The sequence below is a fragment of the Agelaius tricolor genome, unplaced genomic scaffold (genome assembly GCF_023055355.1).
Source record: "Agelaius tricolor isolate 1412-34295 unplaced genomic scaffold, bAgeTri1.0.p SCAF_61, whole genome shotgun sequence".
In the NCBI taxonomy this organism is placed as follows: Eukaryota; Metazoa; Chordata; class Aves; order Passeriformes; family Icteridae; genus Agelaius; species Agelaius tricolor.
The window spans coordinates 1,801,232-1,826,437 of record NW_027269321.1 but is presented as its reverse complement, the minus strand read 5'-3'; the positions used below and the strand labels follow the sequence as shown (position 1 = coordinate 1,826,437).

At 47.9% G+C, this 25,206-nt stretch overlaps 1 pseudogene; it reads left to right on the top strand.

Annotated features, from left to right (window-relative positions):
* LOC139605190 (zinc finger protein 850-like) overlaps positions 1 to 25,206 on the top strand; it is a 273,898-nt pseudogene that overhangs the window by 64,560 nt on the left and 184,132 nt on the right.

Sequence of the window (25,206 nt, the reverse complement as noted above, 5' to 3'; positions counted from 1 at the left end):
GTCGGCCTCCCTCCGGTAATTTTCTCAAATTTTTTCTATTTACTTGTAAGCAAATTAGGCATCCTCTGGTTACTTGTTTGGCAATGTCCCAGATTCCCACACTCACATACTTTGCAGCAAAATAATCTACCAGTCCCTGTGATCCCCAATGTGTTTTTTGATGTATCTTAGTCAGTAATCTATGTGCCAATGCTCTAGGTATTATTTCTCTGCCATCTGCTAATTTCCATGCTCCTTGTGCATCCCTTTTAGCTCCTAGTTTTTGTATTTTATTCTCTTCCTCTTTATTAAACTTGATGTCGGGGTCAGGTTCTGGTGTTTGGGAGTGTTCTATGTTTTCCTGCAAGGTGAGGAGTCTCAGGGCAGCCCGTTTAGCCTCCTGGTCAGCTGCATTATTTCCCCTACTTCTCAAATCCAGTCCTTTCTGGTGACCTTTCAGGTGAACTATAGCTATTTTTCGGGGTTTTCGTAGGGCACTGAGCACGTCTAATATTAATTTACGGTGAACTAAATCTTTCCCTTGTGAATTTATTAGTCCTCTTTCCTCCCATATTTTGCCAAATGTATGGACTACCCCATAGCTATATTTCGAGTCCGTCAAAATAGTCCCATCTTTTCCTGTTAACCATTCCAGGGCTCGTAGTACAGCATATAGTTCACATGCTTGGGCGGACCAGGATCCACTAAGGGGTCCCGATTCTATCACTTCCAGGTTGGGTCCCCTTATGATAGCATATCCTGATTTTCTCCTTCCCTCAACTACTCTGGAGGATCCATCCACAAACAGTCTTCCTCCTTTTTCCAATTCTTCTTCTTCCAAATCTGGTCTGATTTTTGTCTGTTCTTCTATAGTCACTATACAATCATGTGTTAGTGCTTCTTCTGGTCCTCCATATAAGAAGGAAGCTGGATTTTGGATATTAGTAGTTTCTAGAGTTAAATTTGGAGCCTCAATTAATATTCCTTCATATTTTAGAAGCCTTGCGTCTGAGATCCATTTTTCAGCCTTTTGCTGTAAGACTCCCTGTATGTTATGGGGGGACAGCACTTTCAGGCTGCTATTAAATGTAATTTTCCGGGCTTCTTCTACCAAAAAAGCACATCCTACAATTGCTTGTAAGCACGTAGGCCATCCTCTGCTTACTGGGTCCAAGATCTTTGATAGATAAGCCACCGGTTTCCTTTTCTCTGCCCATTCTTGAGTAAGGACCCCATATGCGACCCCCTTGTCTACGTTTATGAACAAAAAGAAGGGTCTAGTAGTATTAGGTAAACTTAATACCGGGGCATGGATTAGGCTCTCTTTAAGCTCTTGCAGCCTTTCAGTGTCCTCCTGATCCCATTTTAGGAGTCCCTCTTGAGTAAGTTTCTGATACAAGAAAGTCGCCTTACTACTGTAGTTTTCAATCCATTGTCGACAATAACCAGTTAGTCCAAGTATTTGCCTGATTTGTCTCTTATTTCTTGGAATTGGTAATGCTAAAATCGCCTGTATTCGTTCGGGGTCTATTCTCTTCTCTCCTTTCTTTAGATAATGGCCTAGGTATTTTACTTCTTCTTCGACAAATTGTAGTTTTGCCTTGGAGACTTTCAATCCCTTTAAGCCTAAAAAGTTCAATAACTTAATACTTTCTTTCCGTACATTCTCTTCCTGCTGCCCCGCCAGGAGTAGATCATCTACGTATTGGATTAATGTAACCCCTGGCCCCGCTTGGTAATCCTGTAAAATTTGCTCTAAAGCCTGCCCGAAGAGATTAGGGGACTCAGTGAATCCTTGAGGGAGTACCGTCCATCTTAATTGTTGTCTCCTTCCCGTATCGGGGTCTTCCCATTCAAATGCAAAATAATCCCGGCTTTCTTTAGCCAAAGGGCATGCCCAAAAGGCATCTTTGAGATCTATAACACTGTACCATAAATTCTCAGGCCCCAGTTTAGTCAAGAGGGTATAAGGATTTGCCACCACCGGGAACCGGGCTACATTCGCTTGTTTATTTCCCTTAAATCATGCACCAATCGATAGGTGCCGTTTGGCTTTTTAACTGGTAGGATGGGAGTATTGAACGGAGACATGCAGGGTTCTAACAATCCATTATCCAACAACCTTTCTATTTCTGGTTTTAATCCTCGTCTCCCTTCTGGGGATAATGGGTATTGCTTAATTCGGACGGGGACATCCGGATTTTTGATAGTTACCGAAAATGGAGTGATTTTTAGCTGTCCCACGCTCTCAGGCGTGTACCAGACTTCGGGGTTAATTTGCTTTTCATCTTCTACCCTTAAAGGGCATAATTTAATTTTTAATTCCTTATTATCTACACCTATACTAATCCCTAATTCTATAATCATGTCTCGCCCGAGCAGATTATAATCTGACTCGGGTACCAATAATAGATTTCCCATCCCTATTTTGGATCCTGATTCTATAGTCACATTTTTTATGATTTGTACTTCAAAAGGTTCCCCTTTTGCCCCTATGACAGTGGCAGTTTCTTTAGAGATGGTACATCCTTTTGGTAGGTTCTGTACCGTGGATCTTTCTGCCCCCGTATCTACCAAGAATTCAATTTCTTGGTTGTGGGGACCCACTTTAAGTTTTATCAAGGGCTCTTTATGATTTTTCCGGGTCCCCACCAAATAGAGCCCCTGACCCCCCTAGTCCATTTGGAACTGCTTCTCGTCTCTGATTCGGACTCTACATTCTTGCTTAAAATGCCCTTTTTTTCCGCAATAAAAACACACCTTCACCCCTTCTGACTCCCCTATACTTTTCTCTTTTTGTTCACTCGAACCTCCCTTTCGCCCTTCTCTTTGGTACCTCCCCCCACCTGTTGCTGCGACCATCAACCTTACTTGTCTGCGGTCTCTTTCGTCGTCCCTACGGACATATACTTTCTGTGCCTCCCTAAGCAGTTCATCCAGCCCCCTGTCCTGCCAGTCCTCTAACTTCTGGATTTTCTTCTTTATGTCGTCCCACGATTTTAAAACGAAATGGACTTTCAGCATTGACTGTAAAGTTTGGCTATCAGGGTCCATTCTGGAGTACAATCGTAAGTTCCGCCGTAATCTCTCGAGCCATTCCGTAGGCGACTCGTCCTTCTTTTGCCTATCGTTGAATGCCCGATCTATATTTTGCCCCCTCGGGACTGAGTCCCTAATCCCCTGAATAATTATGGTCCTTAAATCCTGCATATGTGTTCTATGTGCCGCATTTTGGTGGTCCCAATGGGGGTTCTGTAGGGGCCATTTAGCGTCCACAGCCGGGCCTTGGACATGCTGCGTGTCCCAAATACACATTCCTTCCCTTCTTATCATATTCCGTTCTTCAGTAGAGAACAGAATGCCCAAAATGGACTGCATTTCTTCCCAGGTATAGATGTTTGGTCCTAAGAACTGGTCGACCCTCTCGGCTACCCCAAAAGGGTCCTCTAATAAATGTCCCATGTCCTTCTTAAAGTCTCGTACATCTGCCAAACTCAAGGGGACAGTAATAAATCCTATACCCGCCTGTGGTCCACCCATGGGCATCTCCCGTAGAGGGAATAACCCCGTCTCAACCCTACTGCGGCTCCTTGTAATCGGGCCTTGGTAACCGGTTTGGTTAACCTCCCCTTGGTTACCCTCTTCATCATTGTTCGGTGCAGGTGGTTGTGGAGGTGGTGGGGCATTGGGTGCTAGCGGTGGGACATATGGGGGCGGTGCTTTAATTAAGTCGCCCAAATTATTGTCCCTCTTCCCCTTTTTGTCCGGATCCCCTTTCCCTTCTCTTAATTGGAAAACATACACTTCGGGTCTTGCTACCCATATTTTGGCATAATCACTCTCCTCTTGCGAGAAGGGCTCTTTAGAATTTACCCATAGGTTCGAGTCCTGTCGAACCCAGTCTTCAGATGATCCAAACATGGGCCAAAAAACTTTTTTGGAAATCTCTTTCCAACCCCATACTTCCATGCAATAATGTATCATTCTGGCCCTATCCTTAGTCTCGGTCCCCGGGTAATGCTTCCAATTACTAAGCATAAATCCTAGGGGACTGTCCCTTGGAATGGGGGGAGTTTGACTTGGGTTGGGGTCTTGCTTTTCCCCTGCCCCATTTGTCTGGAGTGCCTTCTTTCACTCTCAAATTCCTTTCACTTCCCCTTTTTTGTGGCCCGAGCCCTCGCGGGTCTACGGGAACCGCACTACTCAAGGGTCCGCACTCACTTGGAGAGTCCGGCTGCCGGCCCTCCTCTCATTCACACTTGTCCACCGCCACACTCCGGGATCCCAACCCCGCCCGAACGGATTCCCTTTTATACTTACGCGTCCTGCGTCTTCGTCCGGACTCCGTGCACAGATTATTAAGGGGTTCACCGGTATAATTTGTCCCGTTTGCTTACTAGTATATATTTTAGGGTCGTCGGTGAGAGTGGCGGAGGTTCTCCCAGAGGGGCCACCCGGAAAGCACTGGATGAGGCGCCCCCCACTCTGGGTAGATCTTACCCGATCCAAACTCTCATCCGAGTCACGGCACCAAACTGTTATAAAATTGACTCAAAACGAGTAATTTCCAATCAAAGAATTTATTAATTATTGAAGCAGTTATACTACGTAAGCAAAGGCTCAGCGCTGGGCGACAGGGGAGTCTCCGCTCCACCAACTGCCGCACCAACTAGTTTCTGATTCAGTCCTTTTATCCTCTCTATCCTTCAGGAGTCCATGTTATCTCAGAGTTCTCTGCGCCTGCACTGCTTGTTGCTAGGGGGTCATCCTTCTGTCTCCTGGTGGTGGGTGATAAAGGCTGCGGAGTCTTCCTCAGCCGCGTCTTCTTCACCCTATGTCCTTATTTGGTGACTTCTCTGTGGAAAATTACCAAAATCTTATGATTAACGCAATATGTGCCCTATCAAGCTTAAGCAAGCAAATGTCCTGCCTTGCAAACTGTGCCCTATCAAGCTTAAGCAAGCAAATATCCTGCCTTGCAGACTGTTTATCTGCCCCTGCCCCTTCCCCAGCTTTTCCCTGGTCGTTATCTCTGTGAGTTATCTGCTTGTACCATTTGTCAGCGGGAAAGGTTTCCCTGCTGGGTGTTTATCTGCCCCTGCCCTTTCCCCAGCCTTTCCCTGGTCGTTATTTCTGTGAGTTATCTGTTTGTACCATTTGCTGCGTGGGACTATGTGTGGGCTCCTGCAACCCCTTCCCTGGTATCCTTGTAGCTCATATCTCATGAAGTAGTACAGAAATAGTCAGCAGACAACTCTTGTAACACACTGGTCTCTTTTTCATGACGAACAAAATGTAGTCCCTCATCTCAATTCCCCCCCATTTATTTATAGTAAAGTTTTCCCCACATTCTCCATTTGCTGTTTCCCTTTGCAGCTTCACCCTGCTTTTTTTAAAAAAAGTATTAACTATTTAAGAGTTAAAAGTATCACGTTTAAAGCTCTTCAATTTTGCAAAATGCAACATAAAGGCGAACATGGAAAAACCCAGACCAAAAATTGATTCTCACCCTTCTGTCCCAAACCTACCTGACAATATAAAGTAGGATTATTATAAAAAATGTTTCTCATGTTGTAATCTTATCACTGAAACTGTAGGGAAAACAAAAACTCTCCAAGAATCTCTTTCGTGTGAGAGAGTCAAGGCATTACTTGGTTCTGGCCAGGATGTGCAACAGAAATACTTTCATCCACACATAGCCCAGCTGTGCAGAAAACATCATTCCATGACATGTCAGTTTTACTCGATTTTTCCTAAAATTTACCTAGTCTGAACCAATCTAAATCCACTGCTTTAATGTTCATTGCTTCCAAGTCGTGTAAGTTTTTAGTGTTTGGTTTCCTGTTGGACCCGGATTTCTTCCCCTCTGCTGTGAATTCCGCCCACACTCCTGGATTTCCTTCTCAGCCTTTTCCAGACCAGGTGTCTCCAGCTGTGCCGGGGGCAGTGTCTGGGGTAGCTGTTGGTTGCTGTTTGCTGCGGGGCGTTGATGTTTTGTTGCTGGTCCTTATCTCTGTGGGTGTCTTTTGGGCTATTCCCAGTCTGTTCGGATGTTAAACTCGCCTCCATTGAGTGGTGGAGATGAGTTTAACATCCGAACAGACTGGGAACCCCTTAAATAAAACCTTTAAAATTTCTTTCCCAAAGGCAAACCTTTGAGTAGAGAAACCTTTCTGAGCAGAGAAAGAAGATTTAAAAGAAGCAGGATGGGTACATTTTGCAGCAGTGCAGTCGCAGGCAGCCCAGAGTGTGGGTGTGAGTGAGCCCCAGGGTGGAATTGTGCCGCGGTGCTCCCCAGCAGCTGTGGCAGTGCAGGCCCAGCCAGCGCTGGAGCTGCAGCAGCGGCAGCGAGGCTTGGCCGCAGTGGCTGGAGGTGCCAGGGGAGGGTGGCCAGGATTCCCGAGGGTTTGAGCAGAGGATCTGTGGGCAGGCCCAGGGGCTTGGCCCGCTGTGGAGCCCTGGCTGCTGCTGCGTTGCCTTCAGGGCAGGCTCAGGGGCGGCTCCCATGGTCCTGCTGCAGGCGGGAAGTGCAAATCTCCGGGGCTTCAGAGCCCCTGAGGCCAGGCTGAGGGGTCCCTCCGTGCTCAGCTGTGCTGGCGGCTGTTTCTGGCCTCAGGGACACTTGGCGTGGGCCCCTTGGCCACCAGTGGTGCTGCTTTGCACTCCTTAGGCAGGAGCCGATGGCCTGGCTGGGTGTTGGCAACAGCAAAGTCCCAGGGCAGGCTCTGTGCCAGCCCAGCTTCCTGGGGGAGAGATTCCACAGGAGACAGGATCCTGGCTACAGCCTGCCTTAAATTTACATCCCTTATTTCCACCCTGCACTAGGTGGAGAATTGCCCAGGTAAGGAATTCCAGACATGAATTCCAAGGGAGATAATTGAATATCTGCCTTGGGTCTGGCTCTTTTTCTTGCCAAGGCCAATGGCAAAAGCTGTACCCATGGCATCTTGGTTTCCATCTCCGGCTTCCAAAGGTGTTTCTTTATTTCCCCATTCATTCTTTCTACCCAACCCGAGCTCTGGGCTTGCCAGGGGTTATGGAGGTCCCATTGTATTCCTAAAGCTGCCATAACCCCCTGAAGGGTCTTTCCTGTAAAATGAGTTCCCCATCTGAATCTATTGCTTCCACAATCCGTTATCTTTGAATTATTTCTTTTAGAAATAGGTTAATAAGTGATCCAGTGCTTGCTGAAGCAGTCAGAATTGCTTTTGCCCCCCTGTTAGGTGCCATGGTGTCAGCAGAAGATTTTGAAGCCTTCCTGCTCAGGGCATTTCAGTGCCAGGCTCTTACAAGCACCCACAGCTCCGCGGGTTGAGCTGAGCATGGGGCGGTGACCTGCGCTTTGTCTGATTCCCCTTCCTTAATAACAGCCTGTCTTGTAGCTCTTTTCCCTTCTGCTGCCCTTGCAGAGCCATCCACAAACACATTGTCTCCCTCAGGCCAGGGAATGTCCCATCAATCTCTCCCAGCCGGGCTCGGGAGCTCTGTCCCTTGAGTGCAGTCCTGGGTTCCTTGCCAGCCCCTCTCCAGGCTGTTCAAACAGGAGGCTGGGTTAAACCCTTGCCCTGTCCTCAGTTCTGAATCCTCCTGTGCCACTGAACAAGTTTCATACTGTAATCACCGAGCCCTGCTCATCCATTTAGAGGCTCTTTTGGTTGTCAAAGCTTTAACTTGATGCCAGACTTGAACTCTAGGAGATCCTCCTGTTGTCATCAGTTTTCAGGCCTCTGCTCCCACGGAAGCTGTGGCTGCACAATTCTGCAGACAATGAGGCTGCTCTCTGGCCACTGGGTTAAACATTTTAGCACAAGAATTCCTTTGGCAAGACCCTGTTTAACGTCCACCTATAATTCAAATTCTTTTTCCCTGTCTGGAAGGCCCAGGCCACTCGCCTCAGTTAATCTTAATTTTAACACTTGAAAATTCTGTGTTTCCTCCTTGGGTCCATCCCTCCAGTTTGTTGACTGGCAAGATAGGAGTGTTGCAGGGAGACATCCTTGGCTCCAAAAGCCCTGCCTTTAACAGGGACTCAATACCAGGCTGTAAGCCCTTCCTTCCCTCTCTTGGAACAGGGTATTGCTTGTCCTGGTTGCTTTAATTTGTAGAGGCTCCATATCTAATTTTCTGTATTTCCCTGGGGCTGCCCACACTTCTGGGTTCACTTCAGCATAGGCCTTGTCAGACTTTTGACACAGAGGTACAACAGAACTAGCCTCTGTATCCCTTTTTACAGTATTAAAATCCAGCTCTCAACCTCCTTCCTAGTTAATTACAATCACAGGAAGAAGAAAAAGAAATTCATTTATTTCAAACCTATCCCCCACAGCTTCTAATAGTGGTTGAACAAATCATACCTGCTCATCTTTCCCACTCATTCCCTTAAAAATTAAAATATTCCTTTACTATTTTCCCCTTTAGGTCTAAGATTCAGAGCAGATTGAGAGGCCCCTGTGTCCATCAGGAAATGCCTCCTCTCAATGCAGACCCACCTGAATGTTCTCAAGGGCTCCAGTGTGGAGGGTCCCTGGTGTGATGGGAGCTGTGACAGCCCTGCCAATCCATGTCCATCACGGGCTGGACTTGCTGGTCCTGAGGGTGCTGCTGTCTCTGCTTGCAGTGTCCTTGTGCCCTGCAGCCGGAGCCCTGATTCCTTGCCAGGGGCTGTTTGGGTGGGCTGTGCCCTGCCGAGGAGGGCAATGCCTCTGCCGGGTGCTTGTGGCCGAGCTGTGCCCTGGGTGCTGGGGCCCCCTTGGGCCCTGGGGCTGATCCCTCAGGGGCTGTAGGAGCTCTGCCCTGGCCTTTGCCTTCAGCGTGGCCTTTTGCTGCTCCCTTCTTGCATTCACCTGCTGGGCCTTTGTGCCCAAGTGCTGCAGGGCCTTCTTCTGCCCCTCCTGCAGCCCCCCTCAGTGCCTGTGGGTGCTTGTCTTGCTTTACAAGACAGTGTCTGCTTGGGAAGGCAGAAAAAGCCTCTCTTGGAATGGAGAATGCAAACCCCCTCCCTCTTAATTTTTAGGATAGTGAAATCAAGGGGCTCTCAGGCAAAGATATGGGATTAGGAATAACGGTTCTTTACTAGTGTGTATAATATAATAATAGTAGTGTGTATCAACAGCTCCGGCAGTGCCAACAAACAGAGCCCGGAGCCGGTCCCGGCCTTTCGGCCGCGGCGCTTTCCCCTTGGGTGCAGTTCCGGGCACGGCCGGCAGGGGCGCCGGTGGCTCCCGCGGGGCGGGGCAGCGCATCCCTGCCATGGGAACCTCTCTTAACGGCAATAGAGCAATCCCTTCACCTAACTCTTTCACTTTTTTACCTTCTGTAGCCTTTCTCCCGTGTTTTGAGAAAGAATTTGGAGAGGGCTGCCTTTTAACTGAGCTCCTAGTGTTTCGATAAGGTGCTTCCTGTAGAGAGAGGGATTTTCCCTGAACAGCCGGAGCTGTGGTTACCAAGGGGACGTAACTCAGAGCAGGAGGGGTCAGGGGAGGATATCCCGCCGAGGCTCGGTGGGAGTGTGGGCAGGGTCTGCTGCCGGAATCGCCAGAGGGGGATCTTCCCGTGGAGGCCGAGCCGGAGCGTGGGCAGCCCCCACATGGCTTCTGGCGGCTGATCCGGCAGCTCCCGGCAGAGAAAAGGCAGGTGGGAGACCCCGGCAGCAGCAGCGGCGCTGCCCAGCGCAGCTGGCACGGGCAGGGCAGGCGGGGATGGGATGGCTGGGACCCGCCCTCGGTGCGGTCGGCGCGGTGACCTCGGCCCACGCGGCAGGACAGAGCAACCCCATCTTGCCCAGCATGGCCGGCAGAGCGGCCGCGGGCCGGGCAGTGGGGCCAGGGCACACAAATTCACCGCCAGCGCCGGGGCAGGTGGAGCTGCCCTGGGCAGTGAGCCCGCACCTGGGATGGAAACCGGGGCAGGCGGAGCTGAGGCGGGCAGCGAGCCGGGACCCGGGACAGGCGCCTCGGCCGCCAACGGAGGGGACAAGAGCTGCAGAGGATCCCACTCTCTTTCTGACTTTTCCTCTTGTTCCCCTCCCTTTCATTTCCCCTTTTTATTTTCTTGGTTTTTTCCTCGGCTGTTTCTGATACTTCAAAGATTTTTATTCTCCTAAAATCTCCTGTCTAACATATGGCATCTTCTCTTTCTTCTAGATTAAATGGGTTTTTTTCCAAATAAATCCAGAACCTAACAAATCTAAACTTCTGCTTGGATATTTTGAAATGGTCGACGAGCTAACTCATGACCTCCTAATGTTGTTTTTGTCATCACCTTTTTATTTATCCTTTGGCAAATTAAGCATCTTTCAGTGACTTGCTTTGCTACACCAAAAATCCCAGTGCACCCAAAATTCCTTAAAAAATGATCACACAAAGCTTGAGTATGCCAGTGGGGTTTCTGATGCACGTCTTCTAATCTTTTCCTAGTAAGCACATTTTATTAAGTAATTGTCTTCCATGTAGAAGTTTCTATTTCCCTGATTTATCTTGTTCATTTCCTATCTTGTTTAATTCTTTTTTCTTGGCTTCCCTAAACTTTGGAATTTCCAGTTTTTCCTCGTTTGGAGTTAATATTAAAGAAACTCTTTCAGCTCCATTTTCTGCTGCATCCTTAGCTTTGTGATCTGCCCCCAGTTTTCCCAGTTTGCCTCTCCTTTGGCCCGGGCCGGGTTCCCCCCGCCCGCAGCGGCTGGGAGCAGCCGAGAGCCCCGCGCTGCCCATGCCGACCTGGCCCGGCTCCATCGCCGCTGCTGCCGCGGGCTGCGAGGGCTGCGGGAACGGGGCACCGAGGGTGTGGCTGCTGCTGCGGGAGGAGGAGGAGGGAGGGAAGGGCAGGGATGGAGGGGGAGGAGGAGGCGGGGTAAGGGGGGAGGAGGAGGAGAAGGAATGGAAGGGGCGGGATGGAAGAGGAGCAGGAGGTGGGGATAAGACAGGGGAGGAGGAGGAGGGGGGATGGAAGAGGAGGAGCGGGAGGAGAAAGAGCAGTGAAGGAGGCGGGGTTAGGGGGAGGAGGAGAGGGAGGTGGAGATAGGACAGAGGAGGAGCGGGAGGAAGAGGAAGAGGAGGGACAAAGGCGGATCAAGGCTGAGCTGAGGGAGCCACGCGGTCTCGAGCCCTGCCTGAATTCGCAGCCCCCACCTGTGGGATCATCGCCCCCCCCCCCATGGCTCCGGTGAGCGGGGAGGGGGAGCCCGGCCCGGATATCCCGGGGGGTCCCTGGGTTGGGTTTTTGGGGGATGTTTGGAGAATGAAGAAGTCCAAGGCTGAGCGGAAAAGGCCCCTCGGGGGGACATCGGGGGGTGGCGGTGGCGGCTGCCGGCAGAGGCAGCCTGGAGGAGCAGAGCCCTGTGTGCCCCAGGAGGCCAAAGTGGGGAGGCCAGAGAGGGGGGAGCGCCGCCATTGGTGGGAGCCTCAAGAGCCTGGAGAGGGGCAGGGGGGACTCCTTGGAGCCGCTGCAGCCCAGAGCAGAGAATGAGGGGAGAAGGGAGCCCGGGAGCCCAAACAGCCCCGGCATCCCGAAATGGGGAGAGCCAAGAGGGGGGAGCTTTTTGGCATTGCTGGCACTGCCAGCAGCCTGGGCAGGGCGGGCACCCAGGAGAAGGGGGACCCCCAATCCAAGCGTGACCCCAGCAGCTGGGACAGGGTAGAACCCCTGAACACCAAAGGGGAGGGACCAGGGACGGGGAACTCCTGGGAGGCTTTTTCAGGGCTGCATCTTGGTGTTTGGGAGGGTTTACTGGAGCCCAGATGGCCGGTGACTTGTAGAGATGGACTTGGGCAGAGGGACCTTGAAACTCAATGTGCTCATCCCTTGTTTTCTCCAAACCAGGATTTCCCATTGCCAACCCCTGGGAGGCTGTGAGGAAGAGGAAGATGCTCCAGGGCACTGAAGCAGGTGAGGAGGAAGTCAGTGTCTCTGGAATGCTTAAATTTAGAGGGTTTTGGGAAAGCTTCAAAAGACAAGCCTCAGAGACAGGAGAACTGTGATTATAGCTTTGCAGCAGCCATAAGATTGGTCAGCAAAAAAATTATAAAAAAGTAGAAAGTAAGGAGCATTAGAACAACGGTCTGTGCATTAACACTTATCTATACTAACTCCCTAACCTGCAGAAAAGTAGATATAGCAAGATATCAGGAAGTTCCAAGCTTAATAATGGAGCTCTGTTCATCGTGTTTTAAGGCTTACAAATAGGTATTGTGTTTGAAGTAATGGAGCATGGTTTTAACCAATAGTGCTTGGATGGAACCACTGTCAATATGCTTTTGCTTTGTGTGATTGGTGAAAAACCTTTTAAAGTAAGTTTTAACATTAAGGTTTTTTTCTGCTACCTGGGATGTGAGCTGCTGGCATCTTCCCATTGGCATAACCAAGAAATGAGACTGATGCTGAAAAATAAAACAGCTCAAGACGCGTTCCTAGCAGTCCAGTCCTGTTTGTGATGTGTGCACAGCCACGAGCTGGCGATGAATGCCCCTTTCCCCTCTGTGCTGCTCCATCTCCCAGCCCAGCAGGGCCCCCAGCTGCAGCACAGCCCTGGGGGGATCTCGTTGCCCTTGCCTGTGGCACGGAGGCAAATCCCATGCTGTCCTTGTCGTTCCTCGCCCAGAGCAGGAGCTGAGCATGGAGAGCAGGGAGGACAAATGCCCGCGGCAGAACCTGGTGGCAGAGGCCGTTTTGAGCGGCTCCACGGCGCAGGAAGCCAACGGGGAGGAAAAGGCCCGGAGATGCCGCACGAGGAGGGGCTGCAAACGCAGATGGCGGGGATGTGAGGGGGAAAGAGGCAGCCTGGGCCGGGAAGGCGGCCGGAGATGGAGCCAGAGCTCGGAGCTGGTGCTCCATGAGCAGCTCCATGATGGGGAGAAGCCCCACACGTGCGTGGAGTGTGGGAAGAGCTTCAGGTGGAACTGCCACCTGATCAGCCACCAGAGGATCCACACTGGGGAACGGCCCTACGAGTGTGGGGAGTGTGGGAAGAGCTTCAGCCAGAGCTCCAACCTGATCAGCCACCAGAGGATCCACACTGGGGAACGGCCCTACGAGTGTGGGGAGTGTGGGAAGAGCTTCAGCCAGAGCTCCAACCTGATCAGGCACCAGAGGACCCACACTGGGGAACGGCCCTACGAGTGTGGGGAGTGTGGGAAGAGCTTCAGCCAGAGCTCCAGCCTGATCAGCCACCAGAGGACCCACACTGGGGAGAGGCCCTATGAGTGCTCCAAGTGTGGGAAGAGGTTTCAGACCAGGTCCCATCTTCTCCTACACTATCAGAGTCACACAGAGGAGAGGCCCTTCCAATGCCCTGACTGTGGGAAGGGATTCAAGCGTAACTCCGCCCTCGTCACCCACCGGCGCATCCACACTGGGGAGAGGCCCTACGAGTGTGATAAATGCAGGAAGAGGTTTCAGACCAGCTCCACTCTCCTCCTGCACTATCAGAGTCACACAGATGAGAGGCCATTCCAATGCCCCGACTGTGGGAAGGGATTCAAGTACAACTCCCACCTCGTCAGGCACCGGCGCATCCACACCGGGGAGAGGCCCTACGAGTGTCCCCAGTGTGGGAAGAGCTTCTCCAGGAGCTCTCACTTGACCCAACACCAACGGAGGCACCGGTAAGGGAAGCCCTGCGAGTGCCCCGAGTGCGGGAAGAGCTTCGTGCGCTGCTGCAGCTCCATCCCCCACTGGAGGAGGCACTTTGGGCACAGCCCTGGTCACTCACATTCCCTGTGATCCATGTTGGGAACACGCCTGGCTGCTTGTCCTTTGGTTTGGCCTGAATTTTTTTCTCTTCTCCATCTCTCTGTCCTCCAAAAGTCCATTGGGATGGAACAGTCACCTCAAAACTACTCAAATTCCACTGAAAATAACTGAATTTTAACCCGAAAGGGCTCAATTCCACCTCAGATTGCTTGTTCCTTCCTCCAAAAACTCAATCCCAGGCCAAACTCACTCCATTGCGCAGCTGTCAAGTTGAGATGGAGTTGGAAGGAGATTGGTAGAAGTGGGATCCCAATTTGGAGCAATGGGATGGGGATTGTGTGGGGCTGGGTGTGTGGGATGTATTTGATAGCAAATAAAACTTTCAGAGTTACTGATTTCTGTCCCGTTCATTTTCAGTCAGTTCTGTTTGCCGAGTGCCACCTTCTCAGCTGATTCAATTCCTATAAAAATCCCATTTTTAAATCATCTAACCCAAACAATCCAAAAACCAATATCAAAATAAAACCACCTGCACACAATTAATGTTTTAAAAATAATTTTAATTTTTCAAGAGTACTTAAGGATGTTATTAAAGTTTAATTGTTTGGTTGAAATGTCTGAGAAATTGTAGTGGTGTTTGGTCTTGTGTTTAGTATATTTGTAATATGAATTGTTTAACTAAGATGTGTTAGATTGCATGGTAGTTTCTTTACATATTTTTTATCTAAAGTACATTAGTCATCGAGTTAAAATTTTCAAAAGGTATTTCCTGATATATAATTTGTTTATTTATATGCATTGGTAATATTATAGTAATAGTTATTGTTGGTTGGAGTTAAATCATTGTTGGAGTTGAATCATTGTAAAGAAGAGTTGAGATTTTTATATTTTATTTTTATTATAATTTATTTAATTTCAATTATTATTTCTTTGTTTATAGTTTTATTGCAATTTGTTGAGGGGATAGGAAGGAAGTTCAAGGGCAGGAACATTTTTTCCTGGCTGGGAACTGGAATTCCAGACCCAGGGAGTGTGTGCGGGACCCCACAGACTGGGATCTAAGATGGGCTGGGATCAAATATGGGCTGGGATCAAATATGGACTGGGATCACATGGACGGGGATCACATGGATGGGGATCGTGTGGATCAGAACCCTCCAGACCAGGATAGCCTGGAGTGGGATCAAATATGGACTGGGACTGTATGGACTGGGATCCCAGGGACTGGGACCATATGGATCAGGACCACACAGACTGGGAGCAAATATGGGCTGGGACTGTTTTTTAAAGTAGCTTTGTTCTATAGTTTTTATTTCTGTCGTTAATTAAGCTCAGTGAAATACCTGCTTGTGTTAAACTGCCTGCTTGGGTGGGATAACATCCAATGCACCCAGGATGAGGACACCTGTACAGATCTGCCAACTATCAGCACTCCCTGTCTGAAGGCAGAGTGCACCAAGGCCCAAAACCTGGAGGTGATAAAGAGAATGGACTAAAACCACAGCCAAGGAATCTGCATGCTCTAAAAAGGCAGATCCAGGGCAGAGCCATGCTAAACAGTTCTTGGAAGATGTAAACTGGGTGCATCTTGGCACTGAGGCAGGAGCACCCTGTTACCTTCAGGGATCCCCTGAAATACCTTTCCCCTTACATCAGCCTGGTGCATATTCATAGAGCCTCATGCACAGCAGCTGGGAAGGGTTTAACACTTTACTGGGTATATTAGCATTCAGAAACACATAATCACCAGAATGATTATATGCAGGTGCTTTTATTGAAGAGCTCTGGGTGTCAGGGGTACCAACCCAAATCTGACTCCGACATGGGTTCGGGATGAACATGTTTTTATATTCTATCATTATATAACTTTCATGTTAATGATTAAACTTCAATTGTTCTATTGTATACATAGATTTCAGCCAAGCATGGGCTCCTTGTGGCCCCCCTCAAACTTCTAACATAGTTTCTCATGGTTCTTCCTATGATTATACAGTAATTATATTTAATTACTAAACAATCATCACATCTAACAATTATATCATTTATCATGTTCTGCTTACGCAGGTGCAATTTCACATGATCTGGCAAGCACAAAGCCTAACATTTTCAGAGTCTATTTTTGACATTTTTCCAGGGCCCCACTATCATTCTCCCCCCTTTGAAAGCATTTTCACTTCACTATAGGTGTAAATGTTTTCACTTGATATAGGCCTTTATTTCTCAATTTATTCTTGATGCTCTTCAAGTCCATGGTTGATGTAAACGTTGTCGTGGATGCTGTCACGCACTGGAGAACCAGAAGATGGTGGGGGTGGATCTCGTGTCAGAGCCTTTATTATCTTCTGGTTCCAGGACGTTTTCTTCTGTATCTCTCCTTTTAAGATGCTGTGAACTAACCAAATTGCTAAGAATACAATTAGTAAGATTATCACACTCTCAATGATAGATTTAATCCATGAACTCACATTCCACCCTAACCCTTTAAAGATTTTGCCTAGCCAGGTCGTAGTCAAATCCTTTTGCTCTTCTTGTGCTTCATGCTCTCTTTGTTTCAACTGATTGATGTCATATTCTACATCTGCAGTTACATTTGGGATGTGAACGCAGCAGTGACCAACCCGTCCCTTTAAAAATCCACATACTCCATGCTCTTTCAGGAGTAACAAATCTAAGGCTAATCGATTTTGTAAAGTCATTTTTGTGCTGGCTTAATTCTTTAAATCCTTCCCGGGTGACTCTTGCCAGTCTATCAACCTGACCTGTAAGTTTGTACAGCATCTCCCTACTCTGATAGTTTGCTGTAGGACCAAGCAAAGACTCTCGGGCCCACCCAAATTTCACTCCACTAGAGGGTTCTTGCCAAGTGTCATCTGGATTTTCATTGTCTAGAACTTCTCGTCTTGCTCTTATCTGCACAAGTTCATGTTTTCCGTTAAATGGGGACTTTTTCCAAATTGGACATGAGGTTGGGAGGCCTAAAGTAATTTCCTTTACTTTCCCATCTACAGGCAGATGTGTTGTCCAGGTGCCATTGCTTGCTGCCCATACAAATTGTCCTGGACCTCGGACTGTACTCCTGGTACATCCTACAACTGCTTTATAATTCACTCTGCCTTGTTTATGTTTGATCCCTCTGCAAGCACAGCCAGTTTGTAGGGCTATTGCCAGGGGTGGCATCTGCTTTATCTCTGCATCATCAGAAGTGCAGTCTTAAGTTTTATTACATGCCCACCAACTTACTTGGTCTGCCCTCGTTCTGCTACTGGTGGCAGTGTTTGTTACTGCTGGATCTGTTTCATTCTCGGAGCCTTCCCACTTAATGCACCAAGGGGTGTTTGCCATACATTGGAATCTTTGAAGGATACTCACAGACCATGCACTGTCCCAAGGCTCTGTCTGATCTTCCTGATCCTTGGCCTCACACTTCCATACCAGAGTGGTTTCTGTAACATTTTCTATAATCTTTTTATAGTGTGGCAAATAGCATTGCCATTGTGTGATGCCTCCTGATTCTCCCATAGGGGTTCCTAGTGTGCCATCACTTAGAATACAGTCTTTCTGGCCCATGGGTTTCATCCATGTTCCTATTTTCTCCCAAGTTTCCTTGATTACTTGCCTCGATTCGGGTACCTGTTTGCATGCAATTGTTTTGTTGTTTTGTATTTCAGGTAGTTTTGATGTTATGATTCCCCAATTTACTGAGTCTCCTGCTGCCTTTGGTATTGGCAGACAGGCAGTTATTCTACTGGTGTTTTGCATTTTGGCAAAGGCTTTGACTAATCCAATCATTACATTCTCAGCCCAAACTGCATTAGAAACCTTTATCCCCTGTGTTTCTCCTTGTACTTCTCTCTTCATTCTAGAATGAAGAGTGGTTAGTTGATCTTTTTGCATTCCACATCCCAAAGACATTAATGACCATAACATTGGCACAATTACTGATAGCATTCTCAAAGTGATTAAACACATCTTATCTGCAGCCTTGTTGGTTCCACAGTTTACACAGTCCGTGATCCAGGATGGATTTTCTTCACTCGGGTGTAGTGAATCCAGGGGTCCACGCCGGCTACTTTGGCTGCTGTAAAGGTGGTCAGCAGTACCTGGTGGGGTCCACTCCACTTTTCTTTCAGCGGTTCTTCGTTCCAGTTCTTGATGTACACCTCGTCTCCTGGATGTATGTTATGAACTGGGCTCTCGAGAGTCAGCGGTCTATTCCGCACGAGGATGCTCCGGAGCCGAGCTAAAGTTTTCCCAAGAGACAGAACATAATTATACACTTCCTGCTTTCCTGTGACGTGCACATTAGGGTTAGGCTCAGGAGATTCATATGGTTTCCCATGCAATATCTCCTAAGGGCTGACTGACATCCCACTCCTAGGCTTTATCCAAATCCTCAACAGTGCTATTGGCAAAGCCTGGGGCCACTGCAATTTGGCTTCTTGGCATATTTTACTGATTTGCCTCTCTAGTGTCTGATTCATCCTCTCTACCTGTCCACTCGACTGGGGTCTCCATGGTGTGTGGAGGTCCCAAGTTATCCCCAGCAATCTACTTACCTCTCTTACTACTGTAGCTATGAAATGGGGCCCCCTATCTGATGATGCCCTAGGGGCACCCCGAATCTGGGAATAATCTCCTGTAGTAACCACTTTACTGTTTCCTTTGCTTGGTTGGTGCGACAGGGAAGGGCTTCTGGCCACCCAGAGAATGTGTCAACCCCCACTAACAGGTATTTGTATCCTCGAGTTCTTGGCAGTTCTACAAAATCTACCTGCCAATAGTCTCCTGGCTCTATTCCTATCCGAATTCTTCCTAGCTGTGCCTGTCGCCAGCCACTGGGTTGTTTTTCAAGCAGATATCGCACTTTGACATTACTGATTTTGCCATTGTTAACATCCGTACCGAAATTAAACTCTGCTTTAGCAATTTTACCAATGCCTCTGCTCCCCAGTGACATTCATTATGTTTAATTTGTAGAACTTCTCTCATTATCAAGGGGGTACCACTATCTGTCCTTGTGCAGTCACATACCATTCCTCTGAATTCTTTTGTGCATTTAGCAAACGTGCCAGTCTCTCATCTTCTACTGAATATTTTGGTTCTGGAGGCAAATTGAATTGGGATACATTAAGCTATAAAGGTATCAATGCCATTGTTGTTTGCACCTCTCGAGCAACCTGTTGGGCTGCCCAGTCTGCCTTTCGATTTCCCTCACAGATTTTGGAGTTTCCTGATTGCTGTGCTTTGCAGTGTATGATTGCCACTTGTTCAGGTTTTTGTACTGCTTTTATCAATTGCAGGACTGCATCCTGATGTTTAATGTGCATACCCAGAGAAGGACAATAGTCCCCTTTCTTTCCACAGTGCTCCGTGTACATGCACCACTCCAAAAGCATATTTTGAGTCAGTCCAGATATTTATCCTTTTCCCTTCACTTAATTCTAGTGCCCTGGTTAAAGCAACCAGTTCTGCCTTCTGGGCAGATGTATTTGGTGGTAATGCCTTTGCCTCCACTGCTGTACTGACTGTTGTTACCGCATACCCAGCGTATCTGGTTCCGTTTTCCACGAAGCTGCTCCCATCTGTAAACAGCTCCCACTCTGGCTGCTCTAGTGGGACGTCTTTCAGGTCTTCTCTTGCTGAGTAGGTGTACTCTATTACCTCCACACAGTCATGCTCTAATGGGCCTTCTTCAGTTGTGGTACCTGGGAACAAAGCTGGATTCAAAAGGTTAGTTGTTTTTAATGTGACATCATCCTGCTCAGTCAGGACTACCTGGAATTTCATCATCCTGCTTGGCGATAGCCAATGGCCCCCCTTCTGCTCTAAGACAGTGGTTACCATGTGTGGTATATTGACATCTATGTGCCTTCCCATCGTGAGCTTCCTGGCTTCTTGTATCAGCATCACAGTGGCTGCGACTGCCCGCAGACATGGAGGCCACCCGGCACTTATGCTGTCAAGTTGTTTGGAAAAGTAGCCCAGCGGCCTTTTCCAGCTTCCCAGACCTTGGGTCAGGACTCCTAGTGCTAGGCGCAGCCTTTCATGGACAAACAGCTGAAAATCTTTAGACAGATCAGGTAAGCCTAATGCTGGAGCAGTTGTCAGTGCTTCCTTTAATTTTAGGAAGGCTTCTTTCTGTGGCTTGCCCCAGGTGAATGGCTGCATCTTCTGAGCTTCACACAGGGGTTTCGCAATCAGTCCATAGTCCATGATCCACAGGTGACACCATCCTGCCATCCCGAGGAAGACTCGCAGCTCATGTAGATTCTGGGGCTCTGGAATAGCACAAATGGCTTGGATACAGTTAGTGCCTAGTTTTCATTGCCCTTGTGAAATTTCATATCCCAGGTAGATCACAGTCTGTTGGGCAATTTGTGCCTTTCCTCTGGATACTTTATAACCTCCCATTCCCAGGGAATTTAAAATCTCAATGGTTACCTTTATACAGGTTGCTTTTCTTCTGTAGCTATTAGTATATCATCAACATACTGCAACAACAGGTATTGGTCTCTTGGTACTTGCCCACTCTCGGTGCAAATCTCCAGCTCCTTTGCCAGTTGGTTTCCGAATAGGGTCGGCGAGTTCTTATATCGTGTCCAGGTGAGCTGGGTCTTTCTCCCATTCCCTGGGTTTTCCCACTCACAGGCAAACAGTTTCCTACTTTCTTTGTCAAGGGGGGATGCAGAAAAAGGCATCTTTTAAATCAATTACACTAAACCACTTATATATCTCCTTTACGGATGTTAGCAATGTGTAAGGATTTGTTACCACTGGATAAATGTCCTTTGTGATTTTATTTATTGCTCTCAAATCCTGCACTAATCTATATTCACCATTTGACTTCTTTACTGGAAATATTGGTGTATTAAATTCTGATTCACATTCTTCTAAAATTCGGTATTTCAAGAATTTCTCAATAATCTTTACTATTCCTTGCTGTGCTTCTGGTTTTATGGAATAGTGTTTGACTTGTACAGCCCTCGCCCCTTCTTTTAACTCTACATGCACTGGTTGTGCCAATTTAGATTTCCCTGGTATATCTGTCTCCCATACAGAGGGAATCACTGCATCTCCTACCTCCCTAGGGATAGACGGAACAGGTTTTTCTTTGATCATTAATATCTGTCCCGTCTTTGATTCAGGTATTTTCATTATAAGCTCCCCATTTTCAAAGGTTATTACCGTATCAAGTTTCTCTAGCAAATCTCTCCCTACAAGCGGAATTGGACCCTCAGATACGTATAGGAATTCGTGTGTTATAACTTTGTTCCCAAAACACAAATCTAGGGGTTGCAAGAATGGCCGTTTTTCCTCTTTCCCTGTAGCGCCGACTATTGTTGTTTGCTTGTCCCCAATTTGTCCTTGCAGATCATTCAATACCGAGTAAGTAGCTCCTGTATCTATTAGAAATTTGACCTCTTTATGTCCTAATTGTTTATTTATAACAGGTTCCTTAACTTGTTCTACTGGCTCTGTGTCTAGTCAGCTGGTATACTCCCCCAAAACCATCCCCTTGGTAACCTGCTGGCACTGATTGCCCTGGTGAAACTGGTTGTTCAAGTCTGGACATTGTCTCTTCCAATGCCCCTCCCGCGTGCAATACGCACATTGATTTAGGTTTAAGCCCTGCCTGACTGGTCTCCTATTTTGACTATTCCTGTTACATCCCCTGAAATTTGGGTTCCCTTTTCCTTGTATTACTGCCAACAGATTCTGCTGCTGCCTTTTACTAGCTTCTCTTTCGCGATTGTTATATACCTTCCAGGCTACCTCAAGTAGCTTATCCAAATTCCTTAGTTCTTCCCCTTCTAATTTTGCAATTTTCTACGAATATCGTCCTGTGACTGGCCCAAGAATATGAGAGCGAGCTGAACCTTTGCTTGTTCTGTGTCCATTTGGAGATCTGTATATTTTCTTGCTACTCCTTAAGCCTCTCCAAAAACGCAGTGGGAGATTCCTTCTTTTCCTGCCAAACTTCATATAGTTTAGACCAATTTATAGTTCTGGGCACAGCATTCTGAACTCCTATTTGGATCCACTCTTGATATTTCCGTAGTTTCCCCATATCGCAAAATAAATTAGGGTCCCAATTTGGATCCTCAATTGGGAAATTCTCATCTCAATTCCCTGTTACGAGTCCATTTCTGATGTCCTCTCTTGCCCTTTCTTTGTCTGCCTTAAGTACTATCTGTTTCTCAGTAGAATCCATCAAAGTGTCCAATATTAATATATTAGATATATTAATATACTAAATATAAATATAAATATATATATATATATATATATATATGTATTAATATACATATTATTTTATGTCATCCCAGTCAGGATTTTGAGGTTTTTATAACCATTTTTACTGCTCATGCCATTTTATCAGGATTTTCTCTATAAATTCTGGCTGATTGCTTCCAAATAACTAAATCTGCAGGAGAGAAAGGCACTTTTACAAATACTGGCCCTTCCACTCCTACACTTTGTTGCAAGGGGGCAATTACAGTCCGTTTTTGTCTGCCTATGTCTTTTCTATCCATAACTGGGGCAAGGTTAGACCGACTCCTGGTTCTGGGGGCTACCCCATCATTGATTTTCTCTCTCTCCTTCCTGCCACAGTTGGGTTTTGCTCATCTTCTGAGGAAGAAGGATCAGGTGACGATGGGAGAGGAGAATAAAGAGGGAAAGGTGCACTAGACGAGACAGGTTCAGGATTAGGTGGGGTAGGAGCAGGCAGTGGGATAGGGACAGATGGAACAGGTGGGATAGGGTTAGGTTCTCTTGTTCCTATTGGAGCTACCTGTAAATCAATATCTGTGTAATTTTCCCTACTCAGGCTTTCTTTCAATGCCAAGTTCCAAACAACGTTCCTCACAAACCCCACACTTATTGCTTGCAGATGTTTTAACCATCATTAATCCACATTCATCCTGCCATTCTGGCTTTGCCCGTAAATAGAAAAACAAATCAACATACGGAACCTCATCCCATTTTCCTTCTTGTTTACAAAACGACATTAACTGCGAAATAGTGTTATATTGCAGAGTCCCGTATTTTGGCCATTTGTCACCATTCTCCAAGTCATATTCTGGCCACCATGTATTACAATAATCAATCAACTTAGCTTTACGTAATTCTTCCCCAAAATTACCCTGTTTCCAACGTGCTAATAAGCACCCCAAAGGAGAACTTTGCGGGATAGAGGTGTTGCCGCCCAAAATCCCTTTTAGTTTCTCCATTCCAAATATACCACAAATTGCCGAACCCGCAACGCTCTCGCGATTGTCTTATGGAACGGCGCCTGGGCTTGTACCAGCAGGAATTCCTTTAGCCCAACCAAGCGTAGCTTTCACTGCGTCTCATTGGCAGGCACCCAAACCAAAGTAAAAAGCGCCTTACCTTTCTCCCGGGGACGTGGCGAGCGGCAGAAGCGGTCGCGGCCGATCGAGCTCCCCGAGAATCCCTCGGTGCCGGCTGGAGCGCGGTCGAGTCACGAAACTCGCTCAGCAGCACCCGCAGGGTCCCCTCCGGGGTGGCCAAAATGTTAGCATTCAGAAACACATAATCACATCAGCGATTATATGCGGTGCTTTTTATTCAAGAACTCTGGGAATCGGGGTAGTTTCCACCCAAATCTGATTCCGACCATACATTTGAGGTGAACGTGTTTTATCCTCTATCATTACATAACTTTCATGTAATTATTAAACCTATATTGTTCTATTGTATACACAGATTTCAGCTAAACATAGCCCCCTTTAAATTTCCAACAGAGTTTCTCACGATTCTTCTTATGGTTATATAATAATTATATTTAATTACTAAACAATCACCACATCTAACAATTATATCTTTTATCATACTGCTTAGGCAGGTGCAGTGACCTGAGAAAACACAAAGCCCAATATTTTCAAAGACTATTTTTAACATTTTCCAGGGCTCCACTATCACTTTTATTTCTTGTGGGAAAAAACCCTCCATCTCAACCAGGCACTCATGGCCAAAACTGGATAGCTCCCAGACAAAAGCTGCCAGGAGTGACAAGTCTGGCTGGCCTTGGCTTCCTGAGGGCAGGCCCTCATCTGCCTCTGAAACACTGGGGCTGGGTGCTTTCCTTCCTTATAAAAAGAGCTCTTCTTCCTGTCCAGGCACCCACAGCCAAAACTGAGATTGCACCTCCAAAATGCCCAATGTCCAAGGAAAGCCCCTAGACAAAAGGTGCCAGGAGAGACAGGGCTGGCTGGCTTGGCCTGAGGGTGGCCACCTCTCATCTTCTTCCTAAACACTTGGACTTTGTGCTTTACTTTCCTATGGGCAAAAACACCCATCTTGACCATGGCCAAAACTGGGATTCCACCTCCAAAACTCCGTACATCCAAGGATTGCTCCCAGGTGAAAGCTGCCAGGACAGACAGGTCTGGCTGCCCTTGGCCTCCTGGGGGTGCCCCTCCCCTGCTGTCCAAACACTGGGGCTGGGTGCTTTCCTTCCTATAGAAAAGAACCGTCCTTCTTATCCATGCAGAAACGGCCGAAATTGGGGTTCAACCTCCCAAATTCCCAATATCCAAGGGTTGCTTTCAGACAAAAGCTGCCAGGACAGAGAGGTCTGGCTGGCCTTGGCCTCTGATGGCCGCCTTTCATCTGCCCCGGAGACACCACCGGTGTTCTGTGCTTTCCTTCCTATGGAAAAGAACCATCCTTCTCCTCCAGTGTCCATGTCTGAAATTGGGATTCCACCTCTGAAATTCTCAATATCCAAGGGTTGTTCCCAGGCAAAATCTGCCAGTACCGTCAAGGCTGGCTGGCCTTGGCCTCTGGTGGCTGCGCCTGCAACAGTGGGGCTGGGTTCTTTCCTTCCCATGGAGATCCCTGGGACACTGTGGGGACCTCATGGAACCAAGGGGATCATTGTGGCCCCACTGGAGCCCATGGAACCAAGGGGATCATTGTGGCCCCACTGGAGCCCATGGAACCAAGGGGATCATTGTGGCACCACTGGAGCCCATGGAACCAAGGGAATCATTGTGGCACCACTGGAGCCCATGGAACCAAGGGGATCATTGTGGCACCACTGGAGCCCAGGGAACCAAGGGGCCATGGTGACACAGAGGGGCTCCATGGACCCAGAGACCATTGTGGCTCTGTGGGGTCTGATGGAACCATGGAGACCATTCCAACCTTCAGGGCCTGGTGTCACCAAGGGGGCATTATGACACCTCAGGGCCCCATGGAAGCAAGGGACCATTGGGACACTGTGGGACCCCATGGAACCCAGGGAACATGGAACAGCTCTGGCTGGCTTGGCCTCCCAGGGGCCACCTGACAGCTCTGACTGATCTTGGGGTGTCAAGGGCTGCCTCTCATCAGCTCCTGGAGCACTGGGGCTCTCTGCTTTCCTTGCTATGGAAAAGAGCTGTCTGACTTTTCAGATGCCCATTGCCAAAACGGGTACTCTGCCTAAAATATTTTCCTCTATGCAAGGGTATCTCACAAAACAAAACCTGCCAGCTCTGGCTGGCCTTGGCCTCTGGTGGTCACCTCTCATCT